The 11154-nt window shown below is 41.9% G+C and overlaps 1 pseudogene; it reads right to left on the bottom strand.

Moving 5' to 3' along the window:
- Positions 1 to 2569: 2569 nt before the first annotated feature.
- Positions 2570 to 4251, bottom strand: LOC149991766 (T-complex protein 1 subunit gamma pseudogene; annotated as a pseudogene).
- Between the last annotated feature and the right edge of the window lie 6903 nt (positions 4252 to 11154).

Below are 11154 nucleotides of genomic sequence, written 5' to 3'. Positions count from 1 at the left end.
CCCAGCGCCAGGGAATATCAAGCCTCATTGCTTCTGACTGTGCAAACCAGTGGGAGTTGGGGCAGAGGAAGAAACTGCCGGTCTTTCAGCAGAGTCTGTTTGTTTAAAGGACCTCCACAGTCCTGGAACATCCGCAGATCCACCCACTCTGGGAATGTCAGCCAGGGCAAAGCTAGAGAGGTGCCAGTCCCACACAAAAATGGGAAAAGTGCCTGGAAAAGGGGCAAGTGCTAAGCAAGCAGCATTGTTCCCTCTTTGATCCTTCCCCCATATAAAGTGCCACAATGTGGTGAAACGGGTTGCCCTTTACTGATGAATATCTAAGGCTCCAGCCTTTACAACATAACAGGAGGGACATCTCTACCTGAGACACAGAGGCAAACAAACACAAGAGCCTGTCAAGATGAGAAGACAGAGAAGTATGACCCAAAAGGGGGAACGGATCAAGGTTCCAGTGGGAGAACTGTGCAATGGGGAGTTGACCAACCTAACAAATGCAGAATCCAAAACACTGATGATAAAGATGCTCACAGGCTTGACTGATATGCTTGATATGGCAAATGCATAAGGGAAGAAGTGAAGGCTATGCTAAAGGAAACGAAAGAAAATCTACAAAAAACCAATGGTGAAGGGAAGGAAAACAGGGTTCAAGTAAATGATTTGGAACATAAGGAAGAAATAAACAGTCAACCAGTACAAAATAAGAAAACAAGAATTGAAAAAAATGAGGAGAGGCTTAGGAACCTCTGGGACAACTTTAAATGTGCCAACATCCGAATCATAAGGGTGCCAGAAGGAGAAGAGGAAGAGCAAAAAATTGAAAGTTTATGTGAAAAAATAATGAAGGAAAACTTCCCAAATTTGTCGAAGGAAATAGACATACAAGTCCAGGAAGCACAGAGAGTCCCAAAAAAGCTAGACCCAAAGAGGACCACACCAAGACACATCATCATTAAAATGCCAAAGATGAAAGATAAAGAGAGAACCTTAAAAGCAGCAAGAGAAAAGCAGAGAGTTACCTACAAAGAGGTACCTATAAGACTATCAGCTGATTTCTCAAAAGAAACTTTGCAGGCAAGAAGGGACTGGCAAGAAGTATTCAAAGTGATGAAAAGCAAGGACCTACAACCAAGACTACTCTATCCAGCGAAGCTATCATTTAGAATGGAAGGGCAGATAAAGTGCTTCCCAGACAAGGTAAAGCTAAAAAAGTTTATTATCACCAAGTTAGTATTGTGTGAAATGTTAAAGGGACTTATTTAAGAAAAAGAAGATCAAAACTATGAACATTAAAATGAGAACAAATTCACGAGTATCAAGAACTGAATCTAAAAAACAAATATAGAAACAGAAAGAAACTAAGCAAACAAGAACAGGAACAGAATCATAGGTATGGGGGTCATTTGGAGGGTTCTCAGCTGGGAGGCAGAAGGGGGAGAAATGGGGAAAAGGTACAGGGATTAAGAAGCATAATTGGTTGGTACAAAATAGACAGGGGGAAGTTAAGAATAGTATAGGAAAGGGTGAAGCCAAAGAACTTATATGCACGACCCATGGACATGACCTAAGGGGGGCAGGATAACTGGGACGAGGGGGGTACTGGGCAGAGGGGAGCAAAGGGGAAAAATTGGGACTACTGTAACAACATAATCAATAAAATATACTTTAAAAAAAGAAAGAAAGAACAAATCATTATCATGCTGTCTTTGTAATTGTGGTAAAACAGTGTCCCTCTGCCTGTAAGATACAGATCGTGTGTAACATTAGTATGGAAAAAATAGGTCCAAGGACCCCTTTACACAGAAGACGAACCCAAACTGTAATTTGCTAGCTGATTCAACTGTCCTCCTATCATTACATGGGGATTTTCTCTTAAATTATAGATACAGCTGTGCTGATTTAGAGTACCTAAAAGTTTATAGTGCGCTCCATTGGATCATGTAACTTCTTGTTTTTCTTCATTTAGAGCCACTTCTCAGAATTGTAAACAGTCCAGATTATTCTCTAATAACCCATGATACAATCTTGGCAGATACATTTTCAAACCTAAATATTGCATTAGATGACTCAAAGATCTACGGGATGTGCCTAACTCAATAGAAGCTCTGTTTTGTTGGGGGGGGGGGTGCTCTTTGTAAATGCCTCACTAACATTTTATTTTCCTGGGAGGTAATACTGACCAGTCAATCATTTTTTGGAGCATTACAGATGGACCCAATTTTATCAAATTTTTTACATATTCTGTAAATTGTTTGTATACTTAGTGAAGGCATATCAAATCCTTTAGCCCATTTCTGTTGAATTTTTTTTGGCATTACCTGTCTTTTGGTTTTTTTTTTTTTTTCCACATGACTTAGATGTAATCATCAGAAGCAAACTAAATTGAAAGCTTACAATTGAGAAGAATTACATTCCAGTGCTTTTTGCAAACTGAGCTGGGACAGAAAGGGATTGGGCTGCTCCTCTGCCTGATCTCCTCTAAACAAAGGCATCCACAGTGTCCCTGGCAGTCTGGGTTAGGAAGGGGGAGACTGGTAGCTCTGTGTGTTGATGTCACCTTTCCCACCACTCACTCCTGGCCAGCATCAGGAGCCCTGTCTTACAGTCCCTGCTTAGCACCCTTCTTTTTGTGGCCTATGACTATGTCATTAATCTCCAGCAGCAGAATTTCTGTCTTACATGTTTGCAGTTGCACAGCCAATGGCTCCAAGATGCCTAGTTCCTTCATGCCCACCAAAGTACCTGTCTCAGCATTGACACCCCAGGTCTCACAGTTCTCCTGAGTATGCCTGGCCTGAAGGGAGGTAAATAGACAGAAGGTGATCACCCCCACTTTTCTGGATAAGGGTTCAAGTGATGACCTCTAGGGCCTGGGCAACAGTCCTATATGGCCATTGCTCCACACCAGTCATGGCCTTGGATGTTTCTGTCAAGGCACAGGCCACAGCCATCTCACAGGCCCTATTCCCTGGTACCAGCTGAGGGTCCAGGAGAGCACTACAGCACAATTGCATGGCATCCTGGAGGTTGTGTTCTACCTCCAAGAGAATCTCTTTGCTGCCCGCCCCAAACCCCCCAGAGGAGAATGGTACAGGTCTTGAGATCTTTACACTCAATGATAAATGTAAAGTACTCATCTCCAATTTTCTTGATTTCCGACAGGCCCACTCCTGTCCCAACATCATCTTCTCTCAGTCCCTCTGGTCAGTGACTATCCAGGCCCCACAGGCTCTAACAATATGATTACTGTCTGTCTCCTGGGCTCTGTGGATGGCTGTGATATCAGTCTCCATGAGGTAATGCTGAGCTAAATCTGAGATGCCCTTCACATCAGACTTCAGAAGATATATAATGTCCTCACAGAGCTTCTGGATATGTTCTTCTTCCATTTGGAGGAATTGGGTGAAGTCTTTCTCCTGTGTGATCTCAGTGTCAGTCCAGCTTTCTCCTTTCTTGTGTTCCAGAGAGAATCCAGCAGCACAATGCAAAGGTTCTTGATATAGCACCACATTCATGAATGGGTCACATCTTTGTTAGTCATGACTCCACAGAAGACACCTGAGTCTTCATGATACCTCCAAGTAGCTTTTCCACCCTTGCATATTTCTCGATGGCAACCTCCTTCCAACCAGTCTCCTCAAACTCTCCAGTTTTGACAGCATCCAGGGCAATGTTGCAAGCCAGAGAGGACCACTGACTGATTGCTTTGGTAGTAATGGAGATATAGATATTGTTCAGCATCATATCTCAGTTGCTGGTCTCAATGGGGGCACTGTTTTTTTTTATTTTTTAAGAGTACTGATCATATCATGCAATGCCTTTTGGTAAACGTTGATCACCACTGTTGGGTGCATCTGCTGCTCTAGGAAGTGCTCAGCCAGAGACAACATTCCCCTCCCCCTGCCCCACAAGAATAATTACTGAGGTGGTTCCATATCCAACTTCTTCATCCTGTGTCCAGCTAATTTCAATCATGAACTTGGCTACTGGATTCTGAACTTGAATCTCTGGAAGAATGGCATTGCCACCATTAGTCACCACAATGCCTTCCCTTGAGTCCCAAAGCATCTTCATTGTGGACTTCGATCCCAAACATATTTGGATGATATCTGCAATAGTCTTGGTGTCATCAATGCTTCCAGATTGAACTTTGCTTCCATATTCATGCTTTGTGTTCTGGTTGAGCACAAGCATGGGACAATGGCCCATCATGGCGGTGCAATGCAAAGCACAGTACCCAGAGCTGGGGGAACCAGCAAAAGCTCCTGGAGAGAGCCCAGTATTATTTAAGTATCCACTTTCATAGGTTAAATTACCAGCCATCATTAGCTAAAAGATAAATCATAAGTAAAAATACAAAATAATGAGAAGACAAATACAAATAAATAACTCAATAATTAATAAATACTAATATAAGAATAAACTGTTTCACATAATCACAACTGTAAACCTACATTTGCCAATTCCTATATAATGATGCTTCTGCCTTAACTACCTCTTTAGATGTTCAATCATCCTCTGAGTATGAAACCCTATCCTGAACCACAACTGGCTTTGATGGGACATTAACAAATTACTCAGGTCTTGCTAACCTCATCTCCTCGTGGATCAAGTCTTGTAACCCTACCACAAATCACCAGTCCACAACAGCTAGTCACTCACGATGGAATGAGTCCTGGGCATTTCACAAAAGATAGTTCCTGTCAAGACAGAGGATCCAGTCAGGTGTATAAAAAAATAATTAAGAGTGCTTAGAAATATGGAAGATGAACAGAAGAACATGGGTAAGCACAAGTATGAAAGCACAGAGAAAGTAAGGATGTGGTCCTCAAATAATGAGTACAGCTGTGGGATCAGATGCCTCCCCTTGGACTCCTTGATGCCATCTCCTACGTGTATTCCCACTGTGCTGTGATGACTTCCCTTGAAGGCGATGTCAGATTCTGTGAAACTCGTGTATGCCAGATTTTAGACACCATAGCTAAACGAACTCTCCCCAAGTCCTGGAGTAGCAATGATGCCAGGCTATACTCATTCACCTGCCTTGACAATTAGTGTCAAACAAGGAATAAGATCATTTAAATAACTCATAACTTCCTGAATCCTAGAGCAATGCAAAAGAAACATGGAAAATGTCGAATACAAAGGGAAAGGGAACATGCAATCCTATTAGCCAATGAAAACCTATGAGTAAAAAAAGTGATACATGTATTTTTACAAAGCAAGGATCATACTTTACTTTGATAGCCTCCCTTTTTTGCAATAACATAATCATTTTCCCCAAATGCTTTCAAATATACAATTCCTAATGAGTATCCACTATTCCATAGAGTAATACTCTGACTCCAGAAAACCTCCGCTGCCTTGTGGCATACCTCTTCAGGGGAAAGGCTAAGGGAGTAAACCCTGACAGAAAATCCGGAGCCGGAGTCCCTAAGGCGGTTTGACGTTGTAGTCAATACCGGCAACTCCTGCGGCGCACCTGAAGCCAAGCTGTATTGACTCCGTCTTTCCCTTGGACCCTTCAGCTGCGAAGAGAGGGGGGGTCTGCTGCATGGGCAACAGCAGACCCTCCATATCACCCTGCCCAGGCTCTGTAGCTTCAGCGTCATCGCAAGATGTCGATTCAACACGGGAGGAGACAGATACCGTGTCACTCCCGAGTCGGACTGCACAGCCATTCTCGGCGGTGCAGATAGACTCTTAAGAAGCTACACCATCGTCTCTCGAGACGGACGGCTGCCGACGACGAATACTATAGAGTAGCCATTCTTTTTTGTTTGTTGCCCATTTTCTATTATCCATACTAATAAAAACAACAGTCATGTGTGAATATCTTTATTTACAGTAACATAATTTCCCATATGACAAATTCGTAGAAAAGGAATTACTAGATAGAACTATTGCCAGATTTCTTTCTAGATACATTATACTAATTTATATTCCCACTAGTACTGAGAATATATTGGAGGCCTACTTTTATAAGCCCCATATCTCCGTGCCAGACTTCTTGCAATTTTAAGAGCACAATTAATTTATGGTTATTTGGAGAGCATAAGATAACTTCTCTTTACCCCTGTCCCCAGGATGGATTCTGTCTTCACAGAATAGCAAAGAGGAGAGACCACCATGAGTTCACCAGTATGAAGCAAATTTCTGCTCTCCACCCCCCTGGTGGCCTACAGAGTTCTGTGGACATCAAGTATATCTTTAATGTAACATTTGTTATTGGACTCACTCTCTGGAGCTGGAAGTTGACATCTAATCAAGAGTGTGAGAGTAAGGCCAGCAATACAGTGAAAAACTCTAGAGAAAGCAGTGCTGGGTAGCCATACTATGTGCTCAAATATTGGAGTTCAACACTACATCACCACATGGCCCATTTATACAGGGTTCTGTCCACTGAAGGATGGGCTATAGGTAAACATGAACAGCATGGAGTTCATATAGGTAAAAATATAAGAGCATTGATTCAGACTGGAATTATGAATGACAGTCAAAATCCACACTTTGGTCATGGAGGAAACTAGTTGTTTTGTTTTGGTTTTTGAATTTTGACGCAGCAGGCATATTTTAGTCTACAACTAATTCATTGTATCCAACCAGCGTCGAGGAAATAGATATAGATTTGTTTGAAGGACAGACTACATAACCTTGTATTGTAGAATGACAAGAAACATCTGATTTTAGTTAGGAGGGACTTGTTTAAAAGTCCTTAGGACCAAAATAATTTTAAGACAAGAATCACAGATCCTGACAATTACAGGAGGCCTTGGCACAGGATTAAGTAAAGCTTCTTAGAGAAAGCATAAGCGGCTACTTTTATAATGTTCGAGCTTTAAGAATAAGGGGAGCCCTGGCTGGTGTGGCTCAGTGGATTGAACACCGGCCTCTGAACCAAAGGGTTGCTGGTTTAATTCCCAGTCAGGGCACATGCCTGGGTTGCAGGCCAGGTCCCCAGTTGGGAGTGCATTAGAGGCAACCACACATGGATGTTTCTCTCTCTCTCTTTCTCCCTCCCTTCCCCTCTCTAAAAATAAATAAATTAAAAATTAAAAAAAAAAGAATAAGGGGAATCCAATACCTAAATGCAGGGATACAGCAACTCAGAAGTCTAAGGAAGATGGTAAATGCTGGAAAAAAGCTTTTTGGTTCACTCAGGATGCCTCTGGGAAGGTGTAACTATCACATGTAATTATATTGTAGCATCCTGTGACAAGGCAGGCATTTGTCTGACCATGGAATATTCCATAGCTTTCAACCTACTGCAGCACGAGCTCTCACTAGGGTCAAAAAGGCTGTACAGCAAGGTGAAGCAGCCAGGTGGAAGAAAAAGTCTTCAAGACTGAAGTTTGACATCTGTCACTTTCATTTTTATTTGTACTTTGGGTTCCAACAAAGGGATTCAAGAAGACAGCAACAAATCATACAAACATCTGGTCTATTGATGCTTTCACCCAGCCTCCAGGATATTGGAAAGAGAGGCTCAGAAGTTTGGGCATAAATAAACCTTTTTGTTTTCCATGATCAAACTGCCTATCTAGAAAGGCATTGAAGCCACAGGGCCTTCAGAGGAAGGGATAAATCCACTCCAGGATGACAGAAGAGTCACCTTGGCCATTTCTTCCCTTACCTTAGGGGAGCAGCAGGCAAGGGAAATAAGAAGATAACAAAATTTGACTGACAAACAGAAGATGATACCACTGGAAGTTAGAGGATCATCAGACTGCAGAAAATGATATATTAGAAACAAATGATGAATGTGCAACTCAAACTGGGTCCATGGAACAACACCAGTATCACCTGGGAGCTAGCTAGAAATGCAAATTCTCAGGTCCTGTCCCAGATCCACAGAATCTGAGGCTGCGGCCCAGGAGTTCAGTTTAATGAGCCCTCCAGGTGATCCTTATGCACCACCTTAAGAATGAGAAGCACTAACCAAACATCCCTACAGCATCCAAAGTAAAATACATAGGACTCCAGGAGACCTGAAAGGCCCCCACCTGGTCCTTGGGCAACAGCTGAACTTTTTCCATTGGCCTAGGGTTATCGTTACTCACATAAGCAAGGCAAGTTCACCAGCAAAATTGATCGAAGAGCCTGCTCATGAAAAAGAACGTTATATGACTAAGAATTGACCACAGAAAAAACTGAACACTTCAATCTTCTTTTGGACTTAAACCTTCACCTGCAGGATCTTTGTTCAAAAGAAGATTAACAGTCTTCCTGAGTCCAGCTGCAACTGAGATCCGAGACCTAGCCCAGAACTTCAGGAGGGTGAAGAGCAGAGAGGAGACCCAACTCTCTTCTAGGCATAGTCCATCTCCCCCATCACCATAGCTCTATCTCACTGAGTGCCTAAGGTCTAGGTTATTGGGGGTGGGGGGGTTACACTTGAATTTGTTACATAAGTCTATAAATAGCCACACTTACAAAGGCCACATATAATCATGAAAATAATACTGATCACTATAATCTGGCAACACACGGAACTCCCACTAAATTCCCTATTATACTAGGACACCCAGAAGAATTTGAATTGCCAATTATATACAGAGGCATTTAATTAATTTCCCTATTTACAGATGAAATGACCAAGGCACAGAGTAATAGACCTACTTGACAAAAGCCTCAGACCTCAACAGCAGCAGGAAGTATAGAATCCAGGCTTCCTGACTACTAGAGGTCCGACACTCCCCGCAATGATTTTTTAGTGCTGCTCAATTGGCATTAAGAACTATTATCACCTTCTTCAAAATATCTGAGGAATGCCAGATGAGAATTAACCAGACATGGGCCACTAGACTCATTGGCACAGAGCAGGCAAACCTCACACAAGCAATGGGAAGAGCTCAGTGAAGGCAAGCCAATAACACTGGGTAAACACAGGGTAAAAAACATAGAGCTAAACAAGCAGGTAGATGCCCAGATGTGGGAAGTGAACTTACCTTTGGATATTCATCTTTCAGAAGGAACTGAGCAAAGGAAAGCAAAGCATCCTAGCCCCAAAGGAAATACTGAATCCGGTAAGGAATCCAGGAACTTACCAAGTACAGGAGCTGGAACACTGAGCAAAGGCCTGGGTGCGTAACCTACACCAAGTCAGCTGTAAAGTTACAAGGTACTGAACCAACTAAAGGCCTTATATTTCTTCCTATGTGCGGGGCAGAATCAACAACTGTGAGTTAAGTGGCTATAGCTGTGAAAATTGGCAACCAGTGCTAGGCACATTAGTAGAACAATGAGTCTTAAAGTGCTGTCCCATATCAGCAATGTCAGCATCACCTGGGAACCTTTTAAAAAATACAAATTTTCGGCCCCACTCCAAACCTACCAAATCAGGACCTCTGAGGGTGGAGCCCAGCAGTCTGTTTTAACAGGTGCTTCTGATGCACGCTCAAGTTTGAGAAGCCCTGCAGTAGAGTCTATTGAAAGCATAAATGGAGAGACAAGGCCAGTGTAGCAAATGCAAGTCACTATTAAGTAGCCTTAATAATGGTACTTTGAAAGAGCTAGTGAAAACTGAAGCCAGGTTACAGAAGGGAAGAAAATACAGTAGAGATAATGTGAAAGAGTCTTTAATAAGATATGCTCAAGGATCAACAAAGATGGCCCATATATTCGACAGTAGGGTTTTAGTAATGCTGAAGAATCACCAACCACATGTATGATACTCATATTCTGATTCCGATGAGAGAAATCATGAGTGTCAAGAGGGGTCAACTCAACATGTTTGAAAGTTTTCTCATGCTGTATTTTCAAGAGACTCACCTGAAAGAAGTATTATTTGGTGCCAACGCTTGTGAAGATACCTTCTCAAAGAAGGGAAAAACAAATGTAAACATGAACACAGTGGTCTAGTACAGCAATTTTCTACCAGTGTGTCCCAAGAATTTTTCAAACATGCAGTACCTGACTATTTAGTCCGGGGCACTGACCTCTTTTCCCTTAGATTGTCAAATAAAAAATGACAACAGGCAACACAACAATGGCCGTCCAGTGTGAATGCCCTGTCTTGAACAATAAATATATAAGTCATATAATAGAATTGCATCTTATTGGTCATATCACATAATAAGGTTATGACTAATTGGTTAATTCTTGGTACCAGAAATCCTATGTACAAGTATAAGCACCCGATTTTTTTTAAGTCACTTTGGAGCAAAAAGGGTAGGTAATTACTATTACTATTTTTTGTTAAATCAATCAAAACTATACAGGCAAAATATATTTTTTGATGTGCTGCAGAATTTTAGTAATTAGTTTCTGTGTGCCACAAGATAAAAAAAGGTAGAAAAATCGCTGGTTTAATGTGATCTAGTTGACAAAAATATTGAGAAAGAATTTTGTCTGAAATATGAACACAGGTGTAAGACAAAAAAATGTGCAGGTTTTTAATTATATGGATTGATTCAGCAAATACGTGTTGAACATCTACTCTATTCAGACACTAAGGATGCAAAACTGAATAAAACATAATCTCATTCAAAATATTTGCAGTATCATAATAAGGGTGGGGTGGAGAAGACAATAAATTAGCAGTTGACACAGCTGTAGCAGAAATTCACCTAAGGAGCTTTGGGAGCACAGAGTTTCTTCAGAAAGCATCCAAGAACTCTTTTCAAAAGAGAGTAACAGTTAGCTGGGCTCTGCAGAACAATGGACTGAAAGCACATCCTCGTAAAGGAAGTGATATATGGGAAGATGTGGAGGCAGAAAATGACTTCTGGGAAATTCTGGAGGCTTGGCATGGCTGGGATGAGGGAAGCACATGAAGCTAGAGAATGAGTAGGCAGCTCGTGGTGACCCTGGGTGCCATCCTGGTAATATTAGCAAGCCAGGGAGGCTCGAGGATGGGTGTGATCTTCAGAAACACCACTCTGTCTCAATCATATGGCGGATAGTGGAGAGAGCCAGAAAGGAGGCTGGTAAGAACAGTAATGAAAAGGCCACAATTCAAGAGATGGACTAGGACATGAAAGCTCAGGAATGCAGAAATTACGCAGTTCTAAGGATGGTGAGGCCTATCATATGACAAAATTGAGACACACTGATGCTCCAGGATCAATTGGGGGATGGGCCCTAGCAATTTGTAACCAACATTAGCAACAAGTTGGCAATCAACTTCATTATTTTTATAAACAAGAGATGATT

The sequence above is a fragment of the Furipterus horrens genome, unplaced genomic scaffold, assembly GCF_987537825.1.
Source record: "Furipterus horrens unplaced genomic scaffold, mFurHor1.1.pri manual_scaffold_17, whole genome shotgun sequence".
In the NCBI taxonomy this organism is placed as follows: Eukaryota; Metazoa; Chordata; class Mammalia; order Chiroptera; family Furipteridae; genus Furipterus; species Furipterus horrens.
This window is presented reverse-complemented; position numbering and strand designations above follow the sequence as displayed.